We start from the raw sequence: 5,053 nt of genomic DNA, 5'->3' as shown, positions 1-5,053 counted from the left end.
CTTTCATATCAACAGCCTCAAAATGCATATTGTAGACTTCGGGATATGTTACAGGTCAGTGTCACACCAAGATTGTGGGGAAAGGGGGGGGGGGGGGCGGCACGTCGGTATCCAACAAGTGTTTACCAATAAATAAGTGGCGGAAAATTACGGGTATAGGACGGCTTAACATGTGGAAAATGAGATTTTTATTATTCACTCAATGTATTTAACATTTATTATTCCTTTAAAGTCGCACAACAACTTCAATAAAACACTTTAATCAGTCACACACTTATTTCATAATTATTTCACTTTTAAACTGCAAATTCTCTAAGAGCTGTCTTGAATCTTCACGAGTCTCTCTCAACAGTCTTGATGTGGATAGATATGTACAGCAACCAGTAATCAGTCAGAACTGCGTCTGCAAAAACACAAGGATTATTAAACAATTTTTGCTGTCACTAATTACTAGCAATATAATTGACAGAGTAGATTGCTAATATTTGCTATATCACATTTGCTAATATTTGCTATATCACATTTGCTAATATTTGCTATATCACATTCGCAAGAATGATCTCACTGAAGTAATTAAGTCCATCAAAACACTTAGAAACTAACCTCTCGTCTGACGAAAACGGTCTAAAGACTGGCAATTTCTTCAGATCTGTTGACAATGATATTTTGAATTATCACTTTACTGAGTGACTGAAATGTAGTTCAGGTACCTATGAACATAACAATATGTTAGAATTCATCTTCTAAACGCGAACTATTACGGTACTGTGCGGCTACTTACATATTAATTACACTATTAATATTTTCACAGTTGTTTCTTTAATACAAAATTAAAGCCAACGGAAGAATAAACGTAAAACATACTTACCAATGACAGGTTTGTTGAGATGCAATTTTCTGTGTGGACAGATGTAACTTTTTCATATGGTGGTACGTCGCAGAAATCGCAGGAGTCACAGAAATCGCAGAAGTAGCAGAAGTCACAGAAATCGCAGAAGTAGCAGAAATCGCAGAAGTAGCAGAAATCGCAGAAGTAGCAGAAGTCTCAAAATCGCGGAAGTAGCAGAAATAGCAGTGGCAGAGGGATACGCGACTTAGGTTCCTTAACTGCGACTCTTAACTGCGACAAATCACAGTTAAGAATAACAGATACTGAAAAGTAGCATTCACAGAAATCACTGATATCGGAAAATCGCAGTTTAGCCCATCACTACTGCGAGAGGCCTGTACAAGCAATGATCACACGCACGGCACAGCGGACACACCAGGAACCGCGGTGTTGGCCGTCGAATGGCGCTAGCTGCGCAGCATTTGTGCACCGCCGCCGTCAGTGTCAGCCAGTTTGCCGTGGCATACGGAGCTCCATCGCAGTCTTTAACACTGGTAGCATGCCGCGATAGCGTGGACGTGAACCGTATGTGCAGTTGACGGACTTTGAGCGAGGGCGTATAGTGGGCATGCGGGAGGCCGGGTGGACGTACCGCCGAATTGCTCAACACGTGGGGCGTGAGGTCTCCACAGTACATCGATGTTGTCGCCAGTGGTCGGCGGAAGGTGCACGTGCCCGTCGACCTGGGACCGGACCGCAGCGACGCACGGATGCACGCCAAGACCGTAGGATCCTACGCAGTGCCGTAGGGGACCGCACCGCCACTTCCCAGCAAATTAGGGACACTGTTGCTCCTGGGGTATCGGCGAGGACCATTCGCAACCGTCTCCATGAAGCTGGGTTACGGTCCCGCACACCGTTAGGCCGTCTTCCGCTCACGCCCCAACATCGTGCAGCCCGCCTCCAGTGGTGTCGCGACAGGCGTGAATGGAGGGACGAATGGAGACGTGTCGTCTTCAGCGATGAGAGTCGCTTCTGCCTTGGTGCCAATGATGGTCGTATGCGTGTTTGGCGCCGTGCAGGTGAGCGCCACAATCAGGACTGCATACGACCGAGGCACACAGGGCCAACACCCGGCATCATGGTGTGGGGAGCGATCTCCTACACTGGCCGTACACCACTGGTGATCGTCGAGGGGACACTGAATAGTGCACGGTACATCCAAACCGTCATCGAACCCATCGTTCTACCATTCCTAGACCGGCAAGGGAACTTGCTGTTCCAACAGGACAATGCACGTCCGCATGTATCCCGTGCCACCCAACGTGCTCTAGAAGGTGTAAGTCAACTACCCTGGCCAGCAAGATCTCCGGATCTGTCCCCCATTGAGCATGTTTGGGACTGGATGAAGCGTCGTCTCACGCGGTCTGCACGTCCAGCACGAACGCTGGTCCAGCTGAGGCGCCAGGTGGAAATGGCATGGCAAGCCGTTCCACAGGACTACATCCAGCATCTCTACGATCGTCTCCATGGGAGAATAGCAGCCTGCATTGCTGCGAAAGGTGGATATATACTGTACTAGTGCCGACATTGTGCATGCTCTGTTGCCTGTGTCTATGTGCCTGTGGTTCTGTCAGTGTGATCATGTGATGTATCTGACCCCAGGAATGTGTCAATAAAGTTTCCCCTTCCTGGGACAATGAATTCACGGTGTTCTTATTTCAATTTCCAGGAGTGTAGTTTCGTACAGTTCAAAGCATGATTTAAATTATTCGTATGATATAACAGAATTTAACAGCAACTTCTTTAGTTCAAGCACATCTTTAATAAATCGTTAATTAAGTATAGGATACTGAGGTTTGTTTAGAACACAATTCTCTGCTAATGTGCTCTGTAGTGTCGTTACTGTAAGTGGAATAAATGTATTCATTTGCATGTCTTCTAACTTCTGAAGCAGATATATTCTGCTGCTACTTCAGTTGCAGTAATATCTTCCTTCTGAATTGTTGTAAGAAAATTACTGAGCAAATTAAGTTGTACATGAATAAACAGAAACCACACTGTTCAATTAACTTTTTTTAAAAGTTATTGGGGTGTCCGTATTACTTATAAAATAGCTCTTCAATGGTTCAAACAATTTTAGAATACGGTCCACCACTGGAAAGAGAGAGACCCACCGAGTCTTCTCATGCTGTAGCACTTGCTGGTACTAGATTCCAATGAAGTCACAGAGTTCCTTCAGCTTATTGACACGTACCGTGTAAATGTCGGAGTAATGATATATCTCGTAACACATATTGTTTATGTCAACAGGTATCGTCTTTGCCATTGCAGATTCTAATGCATTATGAATAATATATGCAGCACACCCTGCTGTCAGTATATTCTTTTAAAAATTTTTTGCAAATTTGTGGTAAGGTCTTATGGGACCAAACTGCTGAGGTCATCGGTTCCTAAGCTTACGCACTACTTAATCTAGCTTAAACTAACTTACGCTAAGGATAATACACACTCCCATGCCCGAGGGAGGACTCGAACCTATTTCCGACGGGGGGGGGGGGGGGGGAGCCGCGCGAACCGGGCAAGGCGCCTAAGACCACGCGGCTGCCCCGCACGGCTCTCCTTTTTTAACGTCTTTTCCAGTATAGAGTGTTCATTGTTACCTTGACGTGTGTTTGTCAGCGAGCCAAAATTTTCAGGTGCATTATCTGCAACATAACCAATAATTCTTTCTTCCAGCATGTAACACATTAACACAGATTGAACATGTTAAGCAACTGTCTCAGCAGTCTCGTTTCGAAGAAAGCCTCACTTTTTAATTTATATTTATGTTGTCAGGCACGCTGGAAAATTTGCGGAAGATATGCAGAACAAGAAGCATCTTCTTGTCTTTCCTATTTGGTGCATCACTTGCCACTACGACGAACTTTGTTGACTTAATCGCTTCCTTTAATCTTTCTTCAAACCAGTTATATAGAACACAACAGTTTCTGATTTAGTTCTTGCAACAGAAATTCGCTGATCACATAACTTTTTGAGCGGAGTACTTGTACAGAATGAGATTTTCACTCTGATGCGGAGTGTGCGCTGATACGAAACTTCCTGGCAGATTAAAACTGTGTGCTGGACCGAAACTCGAACTCGGGACCTTTGGCTTTCGGGGGCAAGTTTTCTACCAACTGAGCTACCCAAGCACGACTTACGCCCCGTCCTCATAGCTTTACTTCTGCCAGTACCTCGTCTACTACCTTCCAAACTTTGCAGAAGCTCTCCTGACAACCTTGCAGAACTAGCACTCCTGAAAGAAAGGATATAGCGGAGACATGGCTTAGCCACAGCCTAGGGGATGTTTCCAGAAAATTAATCTGCCAGGAAGTTTCATATTAGCGCACACTCCGCTGCAGAATGAAAATCTCATTCTGGAAACATCCCCCAGGCTGTGGCTAAGCCATGTCTCCGCAATATCCTTTCTTTCAGGAGTGCTAGTTCTGCAAGGTTGTCAGGAGAGCTTCTGCAAAGTTTGGCAGGTAGGAGACGAGGTACTGGCAGAAGTAAAGCTGTGAGGACAGGGCGCGAGTCGTGCTTGGGTAGCTCAGTTGGTAGAGCACTTGTCCCCGAAAGGCAAAGGTCCCGAGTTCGAGTCTCGGTCCGGCACACAGTTTTAATCTGCCAGGAAGTTTCGAGTAATTGTACAGTCCATACTTCTAAACGATCGATTGTGTGCAACATTATGAGATGACCACATGACTTCCATGTGACGCAGTTCCATCTCCTCTGAACACAGTTGCTTTGATCGAAAGACTATTTCTAACCTAATTTTGGAAGCCGAGCTTTGTCTTACTTTTTAGTTGTGCAGTGGCGTTTTTAAATGCTGTTCAATATCGTGTTTACCTTTGTTTTGAATTGACAAAATTCATTGGAGGTGACACAGTTTGCCTTGCAGTCGTCGTCTTTAATCGCTTTATGTCAGGATAGTTACTCTCAAAACGGTCTTGAAATTCGCATTTCCGACGTGCCATATCAGTTTTTCCACTGTTCTTGTTGAGCAGCTGTTCACTAGTTGATCATGCACCGTCCACAGTGAGATAGCAAATGCGAACTAATTCAACAAAGACCCACATTGACAACATGTACAACAATGTGCGCTAAATAACTCTGTTGATAAGTGCGCTGGCGGCTAGACGGTGGTGGAGGCTGCGTTGCAAATTGGCGTCTGCCCAATAA

General features: G+C 45.2%; 1 long non-coding RNA gene and 1 other non-coding gene across 2 annotated transcripts; one reads left to right on the top strand and one right to left on the bottom strand.

The window, feature by feature from the left end:
• Positions 1-361: 361 nt before the first annotated feature.
• Positions 362-916, bottom strand: LOC126203567 (uncharacterized). Its single transcript, XR_007540300.1, has 3 exons — positions 869-916; positions 604-710; positions 362-403 (listed from the first exon to the last, which is right to left on the bottom strand). It is a non-coding gene; the product is annotated as an uncharacterized LOC126203567 (long non-coding RNA).
• A 3,493-nt stretch (positions 917-4,409) lies between these two features.
• Positions 4,410-4,484, top strand: Trnas-cga (transfer RNA serine (anticodon CGA)). Its single transcript has one exon. It is a non-coding gene; the product is annotated as a tRNA-Ser (tRNA).
• Positions 4,485-5,053: the final 569 nt, after the last annotated feature.

Source organism: Schistocerca nitens, chromosome 9 (genome assembly GCF_023898315.1).
Source record: "Schistocerca nitens isolate TAMUIC-IGC-003100 chromosome 9, iqSchNite1.1, whole genome shotgun sequence".
NCBI lineage: Eukaryota > Metazoa > Arthropoda > Insecta > Orthoptera > Acrididae > Schistocerca > Schistocerca nitens.
The sequence above is the reverse complement of the archived record's forward strand: the minus strand, read 5'-3'. Positions and strand labels throughout refer to the sequence as shown.